Source organism: Cryptotermes secundus, unplaced genomic scaffold (genome assembly GCF_002891405.2).
Source record: "Cryptotermes secundus unplaced genomic scaffold, Csec_1.0 scaffold125, whole genome shotgun sequence".
Taxonomy (NCBI): Eukaryota; Metazoa; Arthropoda; class Insecta; order Blattodea; family Kalotermitidae; genus Cryptotermes; species Cryptotermes secundus.
The window spans coordinates 1,316,312-1,336,615 of NW_019720162.1; the positions used below are offsets into that span (position 1 = coordinate 1,316,312).

The window sequence follows — 20,304 nt, forward strand, 5'->3', positions numbered from 1 at the left end:
CACAAGCGACCTCCATTGCCACTTTGGCCGTCGATCGTCTGCGAGCCGACCATGGGGACCGGCAGGTAGGGAGGCGGGAAAACTAGGCATTTACCACTTCCCCTGGATTTTTAAAAATATGAAGTTCTTGGAAGAACTGATAGCCTACTTTTCTTCGGTGAGACAAGGACCGCATACAAAACGACGCCTCCAAGAATTATTTTGTTCTGTCACCACGTAAACTTTTTCTGTGCCGTTGCCTAGCAATGATGGGGAATACACATACAGAGAGACTGATGGGAGGAATTTATAAAGTTGAGATTGGCTCAAGTGGAATCATATTGTAGCGTGTAGATTCGTTATTATATAACGACCGCGAGATAGGCAAATATATCAGTACCCGTTTTACGCAACGGCTCGGTAATCACGTTCCCGATGCAACGAATATGCGCGCAACAATAGAGGTAATGTTGGAAACTGCGCTCTCTATTCGGTTCGTGCCGAGGGGTTATAAGAAAGACAATTTTGGCAACCAAGTCAGTTCCGTATGGAAGTCTGAAGCAAGAATAGTTTAGCTGGAAGGGGGCCGCTGTTCAGAAAGGACCTGAGGCCGGAAGCATAAAATAGCCCCTGTTAGGAGCCGTTACTAGGAAACGTCTAGTAACAGACTAAGGACACTAGGCTGTAGGCTCTAGTGACGTGTTAAGTATCTAAATCGGCGACAGTGTTACAGTTATTTGTAGTAACGACCTGTAAGTGATCAATAAATCCAATTATCCAAAACCCCGTCTATAGTCATAAACATGCTACGTGACAATATGCATGCCTAGTTTCATAAAAAAAAATTGTCCAACCATTCGAAAGTTAATAGGGGGGATATACAGTTGCACAAACATAGCCAGTATGGAGATAGCACAAGTGTGCTTTCATACTTAAAAAGAAAAGAAAGTAGGCTACAAAAACCAAATTTTTCAAAAAGAATGACTGATCAAATATTAATAGCAGAGACTAACACTTTTTTTTTAAAAAACTGTGTTTATATTCTCAATATTCTACGGCAGGGATGGGTAAAATATGGCACGCAAAGATATTGTGAAAAACTGCCTATAATACGTGGTATTGTTTTTAAGTCACATCAACCCTTCTTGAGTTTTTTCTTTCTTTTTAGGAACTGCAAGCGACGCTGTCTGTCACACCCGTCCCGTGAGTAATGGCATTCATTGCGCACAGTATAAGATTTGAGGGCGGTAGCGTAGTTGGTTGAGGCATGATATTACAGAAGGTCGTGGTTTCAATTCCCGATGAGGTCATCGGATTTTTCAATTCAACTAACCCTTCTATCCGCATTATGGTCCTGGGGTCGACTCAGCCTCTAACAGAAATGAGTACCAGGAATTTTCGTGGGGGTAAAGGGCGAGCCGCTCGTAAGGCTGACAACCTCACCGCCATCTGTGAGCCGACTGTCTAGAAAATGCGGTGATGTCTTTCTGGAAGTAAAACACTTAACCACCCTAAGCCAGCCTTTCGGTTATAATGTTCGTCCACCCCTCCTATGAAGCAATCAGTAAGAAGTTCTAAACGGCTCGAAAGTTTGTTTGGTTGCCCCCCCCTCACCCCGGAAAATAGGTAGGCTGCTCCCATGGATGTTTCGCCACGTAGTCAGTGTCACTAACAACGGCGTCACATTCCAGGCGACAGTAACCCTAAACGTCGCCTTGCACGACGGCACGACCCAGTTACATTACTAATATGGTTCGTCGCCCGCTTCCCACCGCGGCGGCCCGGGTTCGATCCCAGCTCAGGTCATTTGGTACTTGTCATGGACAAAGTAGCACTGGGACAGGTTTCCGAGTACTTCGGTTTCCTCTGCCAATTCTCATGTCACCAAATGCTCCATACTCATCTATCATCAGGGGCTGGTAAAATTGGCCAATTAATGGCCGACGTACCAATTGGACTCTGTCTCATCCCACCCCAAGATACGGATACATACAAAACTTCGGTTTCTTCATTGACAAATCCTCCTTTACAAACTAAACATGGTTACAAAACATTACTTTGTACACAATCCCCGCCCTTCCCAAAGACTTAAAACCCACTATCCTCGGCCTCTAAAATGGATCATGTTGTTTCCTTCAGTAGTCACGAATTATGCGAATTGAATTGTTGCAATTAAAAATAATATAAATTCTCGGTTTCCAATAATGTGAAGCCCAAAAAGTTCAGTAATAATCAATTCCTAAGAGAATACTTGTCTTTGAATTGTCCGAGGTCTTCAAGAACGCAGCCTCGCATAAAATGAGACCGCACTATATAGCATTACGAACTGAAATGGGGTTGACGCATTTTAACCTATGCAGTTGAGTAAGCATCTAAACCCTGAAACGTTTATCTAAACAATACTTTTAAAGCATATTCCTACCTTACAGAAACACACTGCGTCTCTATTACAAACATCAAACCGCTTATTGCTGTTTACGAAAATAATCACTGTTTATTCTGACGAAACATGCAGGAGTTTCCGTATGTCTGTGGGCACATACAACGTCCACGAAACATTTGTGTGCATAATATATTAAGAAACAAAAAATGGAACGCGCTAGAAGTACGTTACGTCATTAAGTTCCTGGTGTTTTTGGTAAACACTGTCGACCTACAGAAACTGGCACTGTGTCACAAGAGTTTCAATAGCACTGGGACATAACTTCCCGCTAAAAGCTGTATGATACACCATTTCTGGAGACAACTTCTGCAATATGCACTCGTATGTAAATAGACAGTTTATAAATTAGAATCTCCACATCCAGATCAACGTGTATCTGCACACAAACTGTACATCACATTCGAAAACACAATGTTTCTTCACATTACACTGCGTATGCAATGTGTAGGCGACAGAAGCACATAACCTACAACGAACTGCACTCACAGAGTCTCAACAGGCAACTGCACGCAGAACGCCGCCTCGATGTCTCTGAATCGGATTTGGACCTGCTGCTAGCCTTACCTACAGCATCTTAAAACCAATGGAGGACGCCCCTTCCTCTCTCTCGCTCTCCTTCTCTCCCTCTCTCCACAGTACTACACAACAAAAAGCATCGCTCGCACCAAAGTGAAGGTCACCGGGCTCTGGAAGCTTTCATTCATCCGTGCAAACGCTGTGCCAAAAAGCAGGGATGACAAAAACATCAAAACAATCAGGTTTTGTAGCGCTAACGCTGTACATCTGTAATCGTAAGGTGCTGATTTCGTATGACGGTCGTGACACCAGATAGCCTGACTGAGGGGTTATCGAGTCCCTCAAGGTTATTCCGAGACAATGCTTAGCACTTCCTTCCAATGATGAATCCGTGCCATTGCCAAGAAGTGTTACCAGATAACAATGAAATATCTCATTGAGATTTGAGGCTTTCACGGCGGTGACTATGAAGAAAGCAGTCTTCTGGGATTTGGCACCGTGTATATGTGGTATTAACCGACGTTTCGGAGGAACGTATCGCCTCCATCTTCAGGGTAGAAGAAAAAATATAAGAATTCTGCAAGCGGGGAGACCGTGAGAACCGGTAAAAGCAGTAAAACCGGTATTTCCACAGTATGCAACATTTACTAGTTAACATATTTTAAATGCAAATATGTACTGCAAATGACAATAGAAGAGCACTTTAATTACCTTCATTTTATATCCTTTTGGATTAATTAGTTCAAGAGCAATGAGATGGACTGAAAGACATTTTATGGCGCCTGAAAGATACGGCGTGGCGCACGAAATGATCAAGTAATTCACCTATTAATAAAATCTTTATTTAAATTATAATACTAGAAACTAACATACGAAAATAAGGACCACTGCATGGAGATCTATCCTCTGTGAATCAAGTCTTCAGTATGGCCACCAATACGTCTGGAAACTTCAACTCGAACTGTGATGCTGTTGATGACTCGATGGCACATGTCCTCAGTTATCTCATTGCAGGCCTGCATGATTAGAGCTCTCATTTTCATTATTGTTCGCGGCTTTTGCGGGAAAAATCCTTTCCTTAAGGAATCCCCAAAGAAAGTAGTCACGTGGGTTTAAATCAGGACTATTCAGGAGCCAGTTCTGTCCACATGCTAAACGAAATCGGTCTGAGATAACAGAATCGAAAGTGTCATGAAGTACGTCCAAAACAACATTTGCTGTGTGCGGCCTGGCTCCATCCTGCATGAACTACTCAGTCTGTAACAGCAAGATGGTCGGGAAACAAAAGTATTGCGCAACGTGCTTAAATAGCGCTCACTGTTCACTGTCTCTTCAAAGAAAATTGGCCCTTGCAGTCCAAGATTTTAGATGGCGACACACACTGTAATTATCGGTGGATTCTATGACGCCAAAAAACGCCTGCACATTTTGTTTATTAACCACAGCGTCCAAGTGGAAGTGAGCCTCATCAAAAGACCAAACATTGTTGAACGGTACGTCATTATTCTGAGCCAATTCAGCTAATACCATTCTTTCGTGTATGTTTTGAACTGTAAGTTTAGGCATCACTGTCATTTTGTATGGATACATATTCCAATCACTTTTCAATATTTGTTGCACTGACCGTCTGGATATCCCCTAGATCTGCTGCAGCCATCCTTGTTGATTTACTGGGGCTTCTTTCCAGCGCCACTCTGACAGCGTCAATGTTCTCCGAAGAACGCACAGATGAAGACCGGCGACGGATCCCCTCCAACACTGAACCATCATTATTAAACTGATTAAAGAGCCGCAAACAATAATCGAATTGAGAGCATAAATCATTCAGGCCTACAACGAGATAACTGAGGACATTATGCCGCCGAGTAATCAACGTCACAGTTCGTGTTGAAGAAGATGCCAGACGTATTGGTGGTCATATTGAAGACTTGATTCACAGAGGATAGATCTCCATGCAGTGGTCCTTATTTTGGTATGTTAGTTTCTAGTATTGTAACTGAAATAAAGATTTTATTAACAGATCAAATACTGGATCATTTCGTGCGCCAATCTATAGATCTTTTTTTCTGTTTTTTGTTTGTTTGTTTTTTTTTGTTTTTCAAAAGAAATTTCAGTTCGCGTTCGGACTTTAAGCCAAGCCGAGACGTGCACGTGAGCTTGATGCGAGCGAAATTTCGTTAATGCGAACCTTAGTAAGAAGAGGACTATCTATATTCAGAAAGAGCGCAACGTTTCGAAAACCGGATTTGTTTCCGTCCTCAGGCGGAAAGTCGGAGAGCCACTTACTTATGTCCGTTCGAAACAGCTACTATCAATCACTAAAAGGTTGTTTAATTATATAAAACCTGTTCTCTACGTCACCACTGTCTCGCAAATCCACTAATAACTAGGAACTCATTTATGCAACTTGTACAGCGAAAGTCTATTGGCTGCATGACCACATCTCTGTCAGAGTACATACGAGATTCATATTCTTAAAAATGGCAGTACAGTACACCCTCGCTAATTTGGATTAATGGGAAGAGGTCATCCAGATTAGTGAAGCAAAAGGCAACCCTAAAGACAAAAAAGAAATACGATACAAATAAATGGAAAATTTAATAATATACGGATAGCACCGATGAACATAAATAAAACAATATCACTTGAATCCTACAAAGATTACGTGACATGACACACTGAATGTTATGGTTACAGTTTTCCAGTTACAATTATGGAGTCATCCATGGGAAACTGCCGAAGTTAACTGGATAACGCATACATAATTACGTAAAGAAGTTGAACCTGTGCTTAATTAGTTAAGCATTATGCCATGAAGACATATGGGAAGGGGCGGATGTATAAGTTCCCCATTCTTGACATTGGCAGTAGATGAAGGAAAGTGGTCGGCTTCACGCCCCTGCCGCTTTTCCCCCAGCGAAAAAGCTTTCGGTACCCACTGAATAGGACGTTGGGTGGGCCCCAAAGTCGGTCCGAACGACATGGAGAAGGGAAAAATCTCGTCCTGTCTGCAATCGAACAGCCTGTAGCCCCTGTCGTAGAACAAAATAAGGTTATGTCACGACATTTGGAAAGTTTGCCATCGTTACAGGAACTGGCGATCAAGATGCGTTCACAACATCAGCCAGCTACTCCCAAAACCTCGATAGCTCTCAGATGTGGCGCAAAATATACGCGCCGTCATGTCTTTGTTTAATAAACGAAATGAACCATATGAAATTCTGTAGGCAGGTTTATGGTGTACCTCTGGTTTATCTTAACACACAATTTTACATGTTTGCTATCTGTGCTCTATTACTCATCGTTATCAAACGGATAATTAAATACATTTAGCGTGATAACACACTGTTACTTGTGCTTACATTGTACTCTGTGTGAAACAGCGGCGTCCCCCCCCCCCAAAGGGAGGAGGGGATATTCTGCGAGAGTTACACTGAAAAACTAAATTCATTATAATTCTCACAATTTCACACTGAAAAACTAAATTCATTATAATATTATTCATTATAATATTGTTGTTGCTATTGCAATCTCCTAACTTTCCCTTGGCCTTGGTCATGGCCCCGATTTTGTTGTGGTCAGGCAGACCTATTGTTATCACTGCTCTGATTTTGCTGACAACTATAACTGTGTAATTTCTTTCATCAATTCCACTCGTTTGAGCAGATCTAATGCATCTCCTATAGTCTGGAGCTGCGTTCCCAACATCACTCGTACATTCATGGGAAAGTGACATCTGATTGGTTCAGCCACTTCAGCGTCTGTAGGCTTGGGTTCAAGATGCGAAGCCAAAGTCGCATTTTAAGGAAATTACCTGAATATGATAAATTCGATCTACGATCGTAGTTGGTCTCGTAAATGTTGCCCTTTACCAAATTTTGTTGTGTCCAAGACCACCAACTACTTAAACATGCATTTATAAAAGTTTCAGTCAGTAAGTTTGTCGGAAATGGCTTCAAGCCATTGCTGACTCAATTTTCCTATAATGGATCTATAAGTCACCGTCAGATGATACACCTGAGGTACACCGCGGAGTTTCAAAAACTCGTCCAGTCTTTTTAAATGAAAGACTGGACTTTCTTCTTAATTCTCGTCAAATAATGGTAAGGAAATATGAGAACTGTTTAACACACTAATGGCAACAGGTTGATGTGACAAAGTATTGATAGATATAGTTTTGAACGTGTTAAAAGTATTGCCTTGACAGGTACGTGAAGCTACAAATCCTATATTATCACTAGGATTATTACTAGCAAGGCTGTACAGTCACAGTTTCCTTGCGAATTCTTATTCTCAAATTTATTAATCTCCAGATTAGTTACCTCGGATTGTTTCTCGAAATTTTTATGTGTTTATAGCCGAGACTAGATCAGCTCATCTCTCTCCCCTAATCGTCTTAAACCTATGTCAGGGGTCTCTTTCACTGTATCTTTGATCTGACGCATTTCTATATTCAAACTGCCTAACTCATTTACATCATTTTCTATGATTAGTTCATGAATTTCTAGTTCCTCGTCGATTTTCTTCTCATAAGTTTTATGGTTAAGTTTGTCTATTTCTGGCTTAACCTCATCTTTTATCTAGTCCTGTACGTGGCTAATTTTAGTCTCTAAATTCGGTTTTTGTTCTCCGTTGGACATCTCAGATTTAGCCTGTAATTCTTTAAAGCGAAGTTCTATTTTCTCAAAATTTTAGCATAGCTGGAATTTATATTCTTCGGGAGTTTAGCATTTTCTTGTCGGATTTTCGCAATAAAATTAACCAGCAAGTCTTTAAGTTCCTCATGTTCATTTTGCTTATGTTTCGACGCAGTAGCGAGCTGAATTGCCGGAGAATCACTTGTTTTGTCTATTTTTGTACACTCCACTTACGATTATTTTCCTTGGCACTACAGCCCCAGTGGTCCTAGGCCTACCTCCATGAACTCCGCTCACTTCGCTTTTTCTAGATCTCACACATACGGTAAGACTCCTTGGGCGAGTGATCAGCTCGTCGCAAGGCCTCTACCTGTAGACAAACACAGAAGAACGCACACAAACATCCATGCCCTGAGTGGGATTCGAACCCACTTCCGAGCGAGCGAAGACAGTGCATGCCTTAGACCGCTCGGCTACCGTGACCGGCACTTACGATAATTACCATCCAGATAATTGTATACACAATTCTGGCGAAATCTGTTACCAGGAGGAGTAATTGGTTATAAGTCTGTTACAGACAATACAAACTCTTTTGCCCCGTCAAACTTCAAATTGAAGGCACCTAAAATGAAACCAGTGGCACTGACTGAAGAAGAATTAATGTTTTTGCTGCTGGGAAATGTGTACTGAAGTACAAATCAGCTGCAGTTAAACTCTTTGCGGAGGGTTACTAGAGCCCAGACACGTGCTTTTAATGGATCAGAGCAGCCTAACATGACAAATGTTGGAATCGGAAATCGTAGGCGTAAGAAGCCTTGTGTTTCAGAGAGGAGGGGTATTCCCATCCCCTTTCCAACACCTGTAAATGAAAGCAGTAGAAAGGAGGTTCAAGACAGACAATGACGAACGTGCAGGGCCTTCTAATGGGGAAGCTGCTGATTTTTGTTTTGGGAAACAATATAACGGAGCTCTCAGTAATTAAAGTCAAACTGTAAGGTGACATGCTTGATTTGGAAACGTTTGGAAAGGCGTGACCTTGCTTTAATGGCGGTACTGTGTAGGGTTTGAGGCCTTCACAGCCGTCATTAGGAATAATCCTTTATCTTCTGGGATATAACGCCGTATAGTCCGTTGAAAGTAGACCGACGTTTCGTCGATCCTGAAGAAAGGTGATATTTCAACAAATCTTCGGATGACTTTCAACGGACTACACGGCGTTATATCCCAGAAGATTGGACTCTTCAACAGAGGTACACGTTCAGTATCTGACTGAAGAGACTGAGGAAACCGATGGAGGACAGTCGGTTCCACGGCCGACCTTCTAACCGAGAACTTCCCGAGTTCTAGTCTACAACGCTGCCGCTACCATCATACTCCATGTACATGTGAAATCTCACTTATGGCCGAGGAACACGTCAACTGCGCAGGACCCAGAAATCCTGGCCCGAATCACTAGATGTTACAGTGACGCGTAGAAATGCAATGCACTACAAAATATGCAAGCATCACAAGTTTCTTCTTTCACATCTCACTGCGACACTGGCTGCTGACAACGGAATGCTGACTTCAACGTGTAATGGCATTGGAAGCTGCCGGCATTTCTTCATGTGTCAGTATCACCGGCGATGATGCGCTGGCATCCGACCCGCAATTAAAGGACCGAATGTATATCTACGTCCAGGCTTAGCTGAGTCCCAAGACCCGCAAATAAATTAAGCAGCATTACCGCTTCTGGTTTGTATTCGGGAAGTGTCCGGTTCGTAGCTAGGCTGATATGCTTAAGACATTTCCCTAGCCCGTGCCATAGCTCAGGCGAGTAGACGCCGGCTTCCTACCGCGGCGACCCGATTTCGATCTCAGGTCAGGTCATGTAGGATTTTTGGTGGACAAAGTGCCACTGGGGCAGGTGACTGCTACACACTCATCATCTATCATCCGAGGCTGGTGTAACAGGTCAATAAGTGGCCGACGTATCAAGTGGAATCAGCTCCCCCCCCAAGTCATTTCCCACAGTCCTTCCCGGCAAATGCAGGAACAGTGTACAAACTGCGCTAGCACTAATTCAAAAGAATTTGGATGGAACTGGTCGTGGCCTAATGAAGACAGTATCCTGGTATTTCCCTGAAGGAAATGAAGAGAACCACGAAGAAGCTGTCAGAATAGGCGGTGTCCCAACCCAGATTCGAACAGTGAACCTTCATTATACTCCAGCGTGTATAACCGTTGGTACGCAACGGCCGCTAGATGGGCGGATATACCAGAGCCTTTCTAGGCAACGACTAGTTAAATACATTCCCGTGGCAACAGATAAATATGCAACAATTGAGGTACTGTTTCAAATGGTGTTTTCTGCTCGGTCCGTGAAGAGGGCTTATAAGGAGGACAACCAACAATAGAGGCAGCTGGAAGGAAGCCGCCATTCATATAGGACTTCAGCACAAAAGCAGAGAAATAATCATTGTTGTATCCGTTACCAGGCAACTACTAGTGAGGAAAACTACGGGCTGGAAAAGACTAAGCGTTTGGGCTAGTGATTTTGAAAGTGCCTGGAAATTAGCTATGGCGCTATAATTAAGAGTAATTACGAGGTCCTCCAAATTATTTCCCGTTCATAATTCATCAATAATCATAACAATCATAGACGCTGGCATGACAAGTGTCGGAAAATAAGTGTAAATCAGGAATGAATAAATTCATGTCATAGGTATACAACATAGGAACCTATGCACCAAAACTGTATATCTGGTAGGGAACCTAGTACCAGTCACGGTAGCCGCGCGCTTTAAGGCATGCACTGTCTTCGTTCGCTCGGAAGCCGGGATCGTGGGTTCGAATCCCATTCAGGTCATGGATGTTTAGTGTTTGTGTGTGTTTGTGTAGAGGTAGAGGCCTTGCGACGAGCTGATCGCCCGCCCAAGGAGTCCTACCGATGTCTAAGACCTAGCAAACCGAAGTGAAACGGAGAGTTTCATAGATGTAGGCCAAGGCCCAAATTGGGGCTGTAGCGCAAAAGGGTGGGGTGGGGGGGGGGAAAGGAACCTAGCAATGCGCACACACAAATGTACCTACCTAGGGCCATCGGCCTATAGTTACAACAGACACACTCCTATCCATGGAGAATCGCCCCATACATTATCGGACACTGCGATCAGCGTGCATGCAAACCGTCAAATGGAGCATTCACTGGTGTTCCCGTGAACTCGTTAAAAACTGGCGTGGTGCGGTCGTTACAAAACTTCTATACGCATACACAGGAGCCGGGATAGGCCAATCGGTATAGCGACTGGCTACGGGCTGGATGACCGGCGGGTCGAAGTTCGAGTCCCGGTGGGGTTATTCTTCCCCCCTCCACGTCTTCCAGACTGGCTCTGGGGCTCACCCAGCCTCCTAGCCAATGAATATCGGGATCACACTGACCACTCACCTTCAACTAGTGCCGATATCAAGAAAACGTGGATCTATACATGCAGTCCCCAATACGCCTTCGTAGCGTTGTGCTTAATTACTAAAGCACAGGGACAACTATATACATGTGTGTGTGTGTGTGTTCTGAAGAAAACATATCCTTCCGAAACGGTCGTAACCACAAAATCCCAGAAGACCTCAGTCTTAATACTCATGAGAGTGAGCATCTCAGAAAAACATACATAACGGTATTATCATGTCTGTGAGCGCGTCTGTCTATTCAATATTCTCAGAAGAAATTCATACGTTGTATAATAAAATCGTATTTGAAGAAAGAAAGATAATGGGCCTAATGTAGTTAGTTAGTTAGTTATTTATTGGAGAGGTGGGTTTCCCCATGCACCGCGACCAGTATTGGTCCATTGTGCTTCCCTCTATGATATTCTACCAGTCTCTATACCCTACCGATATTGGTGCGTACCATCAGTCCCGCCGAGCCAGCGAGTTCGGCCTCTACTGGCTTAGCGGTATCTACAATGCTTCCCCAATCCATCAGAGGTCTTAGAGACTACTGTTGGGCGGGAAACGTCCTTGAATTTGGCTCAGTGATCTCCTTTGGAGATATGAGGTTCTTTTACGTGCCGTAAAGTTACGACACGGGACACAAGGCTTAAAGTCCCTCCCTGAGGACTTGTTCCCTGAATTTTTCCGCCCTTAAAAATTCGACGACCTCCGCCGGGTATTTGAACCCGCGTGCCACGAGTCATGAGGTGGGAACGTTACCTCTAGACTACGGAGGCCGCTGTGCCTGATGTAACTCAGAATTCTTACTGTCTTACAAGATATGACGTCACGTACATCGTTAATATTTTCGGAGGAATCTAATTTGTCCTACTTTCTTCGTGAAACCTAGGGGTCCAGCTCCTTCCGAAATTGTAACAATCTATCAGAGTACACGGTGTCACAACCGTCATAGTAACATCCATGAGAACCTCGACATCTCACACGATACAACGTCCATCAGCTCGGCTACAGAGAAAATGTTTTTAAGACCACAATATACGTATTATACAGAAAACAGATGGCAAGTAGCGTGTTTGATGGACGGACGGACGGACGGGACATTCAACTTTGAATGCCATGAATCAATGAGTGGGAGGGGAAAGACGTGGAGACGTCCCGTATGCTGATTAACAAGTTGGCAATGATTTTCTTACGAGCTCTCCGTGAGGACTGGCAGAAATGGCGGTACAAGCGGCTCGGAAATGCCTTAAAGTTTCCAGCCAGCTTGTGTCTGTGAAGTACTCGTATACGGTGAGTAAAATGTTCCGGACCGCAGTTGCGTGGTCACCAGCCCACTCGAAGACCACAGAAACGATAGAATAAATATGTAGAGTCGAAGTAAGATAAACGTACTACACAGCATGTGAATATTAACAGAAATAGATCCAATCAAGTAAGATGTACCGGGCAAGGGGGGAAATAAACGATGCATACAAAATTTTAGCCAGTAAGTGTAGGGTCCACGTTTGAGGCCCAGGCATGAATGCAACGATAATATTAAAACTGATCCTAAAGATAGAGTGGACTGCATACAACAAGGTAAAGACAGCAATCAATGGCTTGATCTCGTGAATCAAATATTCAGTGTCAGGCTTCCTTAAAACGCGGGGAATTTCCTGATCAGCTGAACGACTATTAGCTTCTCCACTTAAACTATGAAATCTGCTGTATCATTTATTCGCTAGTTTCTGTTTGTTTGTGGAGAGTCCAGAAATGTTCGCGTTCAACATCCAAAACGATGAAACGGCGACAACAAAACGCGGTTAACTCTATGGCTACCCTTGGATCCATGGAAACTGGAATTCACCATTATTCAAAAGGAATTATACGATATAAACCTATCACCGAAGTCACCGTGGAAGTCTAACGATGCTAACACGGTTTACGACAAACACATTTGGTAACATGGTGAATATTTGCGAAGATTAAATTATCATTCATTCATATTCATGTTGCTGCACCCGGAGCATAGGGGTCCGTGAAATGCTTTGTTTCACTTCAGTTTCTTAATTTTATAGACAGTCAGCAGGACTCCTTGTGCGAGTGAGCAGTCCGTCGCAAGACCGCTACTTACACAGGACAACACAAACACAGATATCCACGCCTCGAGTGGGATTTGAACCCATGATCCCAGTCTTGGAGGGAGCGAAGACAGTTCATGCTTAGGCCGCCCGGCCATTCATCGGCAAGAATTGTCGCTCTTCTATATACAGACTTACTAATAAGGAGTTTAACTTTAACACACAAAAAAATCCACATCACATTGTCTGATGCAGTAATTTGAAATTGTACCAGCCTGTGAGTGTTCAATGTCGTCCCTACGGGTACCTCTGGCAAAGCCCTGTCGACCTGCGGCCTGATCCCACGCTTTGTGCAATGGGTCCTTGCTTTGGGTTCCTGAATATTGTTCGGCGGAGGACAGGAGCGATAAACTTAATCTGTAACGCAGACCCATAATACGTTGCTAACTTTGTCGCCACTGTGGGGACATCCCACATAGCACGCTGTGTCCACCGGTCTTTTAGATCAGTGGTCCTCCACGGGGGCCATATCGCCCTCCAGTGGGCCAAGCCGTATTTCTGTGAGGCCGCAGACAAAATTTGGAAAAATGGAGGGCCATGAAAACTGTTAAGTGGGCCACAAAATTTTTCACTTCTAAAATAAAATTATTAATAATATAAAAAGAAATAAAAATGCCAAATGGTCAGTACATATAATAACACAATAACTCAATATCCTTGTTTTTGTGTACCTTACTTAGAAGGGACAGAACCTAGTGTACTTTAACAACAACCTCAGATCTGGGAATTCCAAGTACCAGTAAACAGGTACGCGCCTTCTCAGAGCGGGTGGAGCCCTAACGAATTATCCTTTATTTTCCTAAATATCTCCCCCTCCTCTCATGAGTTTTACTGCCACCTTTTCAGTAAACCTCAGGTGTTCTTCAGTTCAGTATTAGAAGTGTTTGGAAGAAGACATTTTTCTGCGCAAGTTCTATTATTGTGGCAGTTCCATACTTTGTAGGTAAGTTACAAACTCCAGCTACTATTTTTCGACAAATAAGCATTACATTTCATAATAACTTGAACTTTCATTACAAATAAATTATTAGCTTTCAATAGAATTTGAATGCCCTCCCTCTACAAGAAAAAATATTGTGAATTGATTACAGCAGTTTTGTATTTATTTGAAGTAGAATGGCTTTCAANTTCCGCTCCTCATTTTGCTAGCCAATCAGCGCTCTGCAAATTGTTGCTCCTCAAATGAAAGTTTCGCTCCGCCTACCGAGCTGGGTATAAAAAGGTGCAGCTCCAACCCGGCAGCATCAGTCATCAGTCGTCAGTTCCACATCAGTCTACAAGCAGTCCACAAGCAATCAGCACGCTTCGTCGCCAGCGCTCGGTCTTCGGAGGCATCGGCACTTCGCTGCGCCAGGCACGACTGCCTCGGCTGTCCGGCGGTCACACCCGACTCACTGGGCAACTCCGCCGCCTCGATTCGCCGGTGGTAAGCCCGACACACAGGGCAACTGGCGTAGCTACCGCCTCTCCAATCCTGCGACCGCGCTCGGCAAGCGAATGTTCTCCAACAACCAAGTACCCTCAAGCAACGGCCGCACTGCGGCCAGTCAACTGACTCAGCCGCCTCAACACACCGCAACCAACATCCCTTCCTACCGGCGCGCGCCGCGCTACTTCACCGGCCAAGCATCTCAGCAACCAACCTACAAACTGTTCCGAAGAAGTGGGTTGTCATTGAAGTAACGACAAAAAGCCCCACGCCATAAATCAAATACGACACCACTCACTTTCAACTTCGTTCGCCATTTGGCTGCTTATGCTCGAAGCGACCCTGGTAGTGGCTTCAGGAACTTCATACGTTCATACAGCAGGCAACAATCTAGCACTGGTTGTTGTGTTCCGTTTAGTTTATTTGCAATAACATTCTGAAAGTGGTGAGTTCTTTTGTAACAGCCCTGTATGTAACAGATTTTACAGACGTTATGATACAAAGTTGTATGAACATAAGTTACGCAACAGGTCACGAACGATCAAGTAGTCTCGTGTCAGTATATATCGTCTATTGTGTGAGTACTGATAATACATAGGTCGGAAAAAAGTAGTGGCAACGCCTCTATAGTTCTGAAATGACTTTATTACCTGAGGTAAACACAGTTACATTCCTTCAATAAAATCCCCCCCCCCTCACGTGTACCACTTTCTGCCAAATTTGTGGAAGGCGTCGTACACCATCAGCGCGTCAACTTCTGTTAATGTCCAGCAGTGACCGCCCTACAGCACGAATAATCTCCTCTCTTGTGTTGTAACGTGTCCCTCGCAGTGGTTCTTTCATTTTGGCAAAGAGATCATAATCGCACGGACTCATATTGGGTGACTATGGCGGATGTTGCAGTATCTCCCATCGCTGGCGACGAAGGAGATCCCTGACAGCGTCAGCAGTATGAGCCCTTGCATTGTCATGAAGGATGGTGGGGTTCGTTGCAAAAAGTGCCGTCACTTTCTCCTGAGAGCTGGGCGAAGATGATTACCCAAGAAATTGCAGTAGTAGGCAGCGTTTACTGTCTGTCGTTGAGGTACAGTGTGGTGCAGTATCACTCCATCAGTGTCATATACCACAATAAACATTGCCTTCACATTACTCTGTGTAGGGCGCACTTTCTTTGCACTAGGAGAGCCAGGATGCTTCCAGTCATATGATTGTCGCTTCAAGTGCGGTTCGTATGAACGAGCCCAAGTTTCGTCCAGAGTGACGATCCTTCCAAGGAAGTAGTCACCTTCCTTCTGGTACCGGTCCAACAAGTCCTGTGTATTGCATAACGCTGCCACTATTGCACCTCGGACATTGTATGGGGTACCGAAAGCACTGCAATTTTGCGGTATCCAAGCATATTATGCAGAATGTGGAGCATGGTTTTGTGACATACGCCTACCTCAGCAGCTAACTCCCGCGCAGCCCATCGACGATCGACATCCAGCAAAGAAGAAGCTGAATTGTGTGGTTGTCAACATGGGGTCGTCCTGAACAACGGCTGTCCTGAATGGCATCCCTCCCTTCATGGAACAATTTCACCCATCGCGCCACTGTGTGATATGGCAAAGCAGCATCACCACATGCTTCTCGCAGTTTTGTGCACTACGACCTCGTGAAACTTCAATTTTTATCCAGGAGCGTTTTTCTTGTTTCGTAAACATGTTGTTAGGACGCTTGAAATGGGCTCCTGCACTTCAAGATGATGCACAATGGAACGCAATGAAACACAACCAGAGCCACTCACTGCACTACTTCAACTGAACTTCTGCTATCAGCTACAGACGGGGCTAGTGCCACCTGACGCACATCTTTCATGTTACAGCAGTGCTGCCATTACTTTTATCCAATCCTTGTATTTTATATGGATATGTGAAGTGATCCGGGATAGGGTAGTCGGTATAGCGACTGGCTACGGGTTGGGCGACCGTGGGGTCGGAGTGCGAGTCCCGGTAGGGTCAAGAACTTCTCCACGTCATCCAGACCGGCTCTGGGGTCATCGAACTTCCTATCCAAGTGGTACCAGGGACTCTTTACCCAGGGGTAAAGTGGCAGGGGCGCGAAGCTGACCACTCACCTCCAACTTGAGCCGAAGTCAAGAAAACGTGGGTCTATACATCCACTTTCCCATACGTCTTCATGGCGTAGTGCTTAATTAGTTAAACATGGTGCCATGATGATATATGGAGTGAAGGTACAGCTTCACTATTATTGACCTCGGCATTTGACGGAGAGGAGTGGTCAGCTTCACGCTCCGGCTGCTTTAACTCCGGGGAAGAAGCACCCGCTACTCATTTGGTAGGAGGAAGGGTAGGACCCAGAGTCGGTCTAAATGCCGTGAAGAGAAAAACTTTTCACTGCCTGGAATCGAAACCGGGTCGTCCAGTACGTAGCTCGTCGCTATACCGACTGAGCTATCATGACTCTTAAGTGAAGTGTAGTATAGTAACTAAAGGCGACGATTTATAATCAACTATTTGTGCGTGTTATTCGTGGGAGATTACTTTCAAATTCGGCTCGGCGGTTCATTTGGTATAATGTAAGGCTGAAAATGAATGGGGAAGAACTTACGGAATGTTATAGTACGAAAACTTACGAAAAAGTGATCAGACTTCGTGCTGATTCTTCGGCTGGTGTTGCATCAAATTTTTGTTTACAAAGTTACTCTCACGTAACGACTTCTTGAGTCTTTATCGGACTTTACATGAGCACCCGAGGGACAGACACTCGAACGAAGCCATAGTTTCATCAACTGAAATGCTTGCATCATTAAATGACACACCTCCTCTTAACAGGGCTGTAAAGCTGCGAAAGTTTACGATCGAACTGTCGAGAGATAACGCGATCAATCACCAGCCATGTGCATGTGAGGTCCCGTAATCGAATTCCAGCAACATCAAACGCCTTCTGTTTAGCGGTTAAGGTCATTACACAGCGGTCAGGATTCTTGGTTTGTGGGGTTATGGCTCGAAACCAATTGCATGGTATTTGATCATAATATCAGGGAGTTACCGCAATACACACCAGGGTGAACGTACAAAGCAAACCCCAGTATAGACAAACAGCGAATGGTCTTTGGCATCTCTGATCCCGAGATCGTTGGTTCGAATCAGTATCACAGTGTTAGTTCCATTTTCTCAGTGATGTAATGAAAAAGAAAACTGCGAACATGTGCATGTGCGTTTTTACCATGTTAACAACTCGAGGACCGATGAATGAACCTTCATTAAATCTGACAGCGGGCAGTGTCAGTCTTACCCGTAAACAGCAACAGAGGAACGGCGTGTTCTGTGCGGTTCGTGACTTGTTAAAAGTAAGACAAGTTGTGAGAGAGTGAGAGTGAGTGAGTGTGAGTGTGAGTGAGTGGGTGTGATAACCGCTGGGGTTCAGTTGTTGTGAGCTGTTGCTGTTGAAAGCAGGTAACTGAGGAACGGGGCCCATTCGCGAACCCGGTTGGAAGCCTCTACCATGCAACGGCTTGTAAAGACTGCAACAGACTGAGAAGACTTAGTTTGTTCTATAATGATTTGTGAAGTGATAATGAGTTGTATAAGTGTTCGATAAATCCGATTACCAATCAAAACCCCGTCTATACTCATTCCATAACAGTGATAATATCACAGTGGATTATGGAAATACAGTACTTTGCAGCCCACTTCCTTTCGTTATGAGAGATTTTAGTGACATTTGTTATGGAGTTTGGAAAAGACGATTCTCTACGCCCAGCAATAACAATATGGCGGAAGGCAGGACGAACTAGTGGGGTGGGAGTGAAACTAGAGCCATTCGCTCCTGAAATAGTGTACGGTAATAAATGTTCGAAAAACTTTTATCAAGGCAATTCGGCGGTGCGAAACCTAAGGCTCCCTGCACACGAGCGGTGCGGTGACGCTCTGTTGCCGGACCGTCAACGGATGCGAAAAAAGTGCACGATGCGTTTAAGGAACTGTGACGCACCATGCGGTGGTCTGTCATAGGACGTAAGCAGTCAGCAGTAGTAGTATGAGCGCCATGGAGGTGTCATATAGGAAGAAGAGAGGGGTGTTCTCACATTTAGTGTATAAGTATTTGCAGTCTGCAGACCGAAGGTTCTGGGTGCACCCACTGCTGAGCTCCCGACTGCTAAAAGGAGCATTTTCATCGCTCTACGTAGATCTTAGTAATGATGAAACAAAATTTTTTAATTACTTTCGGATGAGCAAAAGATCTTTTGAGGAGCTAGCTGGAAGAACTGCAGACAGTATACGTTCCCAGGACACCAATATGAGACTCGCTATTGGCCCGCTTGAAATGTTAGCTGTAACACTGAGGTACGTACAGATTTATTTCGGTTATCTAAAAGAAGGAAACAATGTGGCAAAAGGATTATTATTTTGAACAACAGGTTCAGTTGAAGAAAGTCGTCTTCTTCATAGTCATCGCCGTGAAAACCTCAAAACTTACAACAGGTTCAGTTGTTTTGAAGAAGCTTAATAGTTTATTGAATTATCGTCTTTTCTTTTTTACAAAAAATTACACATTAACTGTTAGGAAACATCTCAAATGATTCTTCACTAATGCATGAATTTGTGGAAGTAAGAGAGTCGGATAGCCCGGCCTGAGTTTCAGTAAGGGATTCTGGAGCTGGAGATGACTGTATGTTTTGGGAGGTTACAGAAGACGCTGAGGGTTGTGGATGTGTACGCTGCGGAAATGTACTGGTTGGATAGTTCGGGAAACATGAGTACTGCTGCATTTGTGGAAAAGAACTGGGGACATTTGGGTAGCGAGCATCGGAGGGAGATTGGCAATGGTAGTGAGGGGAAGGATGCAGAAAGCCAGTTGATCTACCCCTAATCCTTTTAACAACATTCAAGACTTCAGTTTGGAATTCCAATTGTTCATCAATTGTGAAACTTCCTAACGCTGGAAGCAATGACTCAAAAAATGCCAAATTGGGATTCGAAGTCTTCTCTGGCTCAACTGGAACAGGCGTATTCATAAACTGTATCAGACTCTCCTCCAACCTTTGTCGACCGGAGACTCTTGTTGTTTTTCTCCTCTTCTTTGGGACAATTTCTGTTTCTGGAGTTTCATCAATGACCTGCGATAGCCCTTCCTCTTCGATACTCGACTGAGTGGCCGCCGGTGCACTAGTAGCAAGTAAAAAGCTGAGCTGACGAGCGTACACATACTGTCTTCCAGAATCAGCTCCTTGCCCAGACTTCGTTTTCTTCCTCAGACTTCTTGTGAAATTATCCCTTATGTTTCGCCATTTGCTGATGAGTTTGTTACCTGAAACAAATTTTTTTGGAAAATCGACATATTGTACAGATTCTCGGTTCTGTTTGCTAAGCGCAAGAAACGCATGAAAAGAAACTAAATAATTTGGGAAATTAATATAAATATGGTTATTGTTAATAAATATATTTACATTTGGTGTTTGAACATAACATTGTTTTGAAGCAACACACTTTTTTATAGGTACCTTGGGAGTGGATGTACACTTGCAGACCTGCACTATTCTTACAGGATTGGGTATTCGACTCTCTGTCAAATCGTAAGAAAAACGTGCTGGGCAATTTGGACTGTCTTACGAGAAGAATGTTTCCCATCATTCACAGAGGACAAGTGGGAAGAAATATCACTGAACTTTTTACAGCAGGCGAACTTCCCGAACTGCCTAGGGGCTATCGACGGTAAACATATCCGCATTGTGAAGCCTACTAAGAG

General features: G+C 44.0%; 1 protein-coding gene and 1 long non-coding RNA gene across 9 annotated transcripts in view; both read right to left on the minus strand.

Moving 5' to 3' along the window:
• The window catches only part of LOC111866996 (focal adhesion kinase 1), a 412,509-nt gene that overhangs the window by 166,695 nt on the left and 225,510 nt on the right, over window positions 1–20,304 (minus strand). Inside the window, exon 1 of one of the 8 annotated variants that reach the window (XM_033752558.1) lies at window positions 2,402–3,126. The exons of 6 other annotated variants lie outside the window; for them this stretch is intronic. The gene's annotated coding sequence lies outside the window, so the exon portion shown is untranslated. Of the gene's footprint in view, window positions 1–2,401; window positions 3,127–20,304 lie in introns of those variants that run through there. One more of the 8 variants, XM_023856416.2, reaches the window with a different exon arrangement.
• The window catches only part of LOC111867014, a 121,116-nt gene continuing 119,482 nt past the window's right edge, over window positions 18,671–20,304 (minus strand). The window contains exon 3 of the long non-coding RNA XR_002843265.2: window positions 18,671–19,866. This is a non-coding gene — a long non-coding RNA (uncharacterized LOC111867014). The remainder of the gene's footprint in view (window positions 19,867–20,304) is intronic.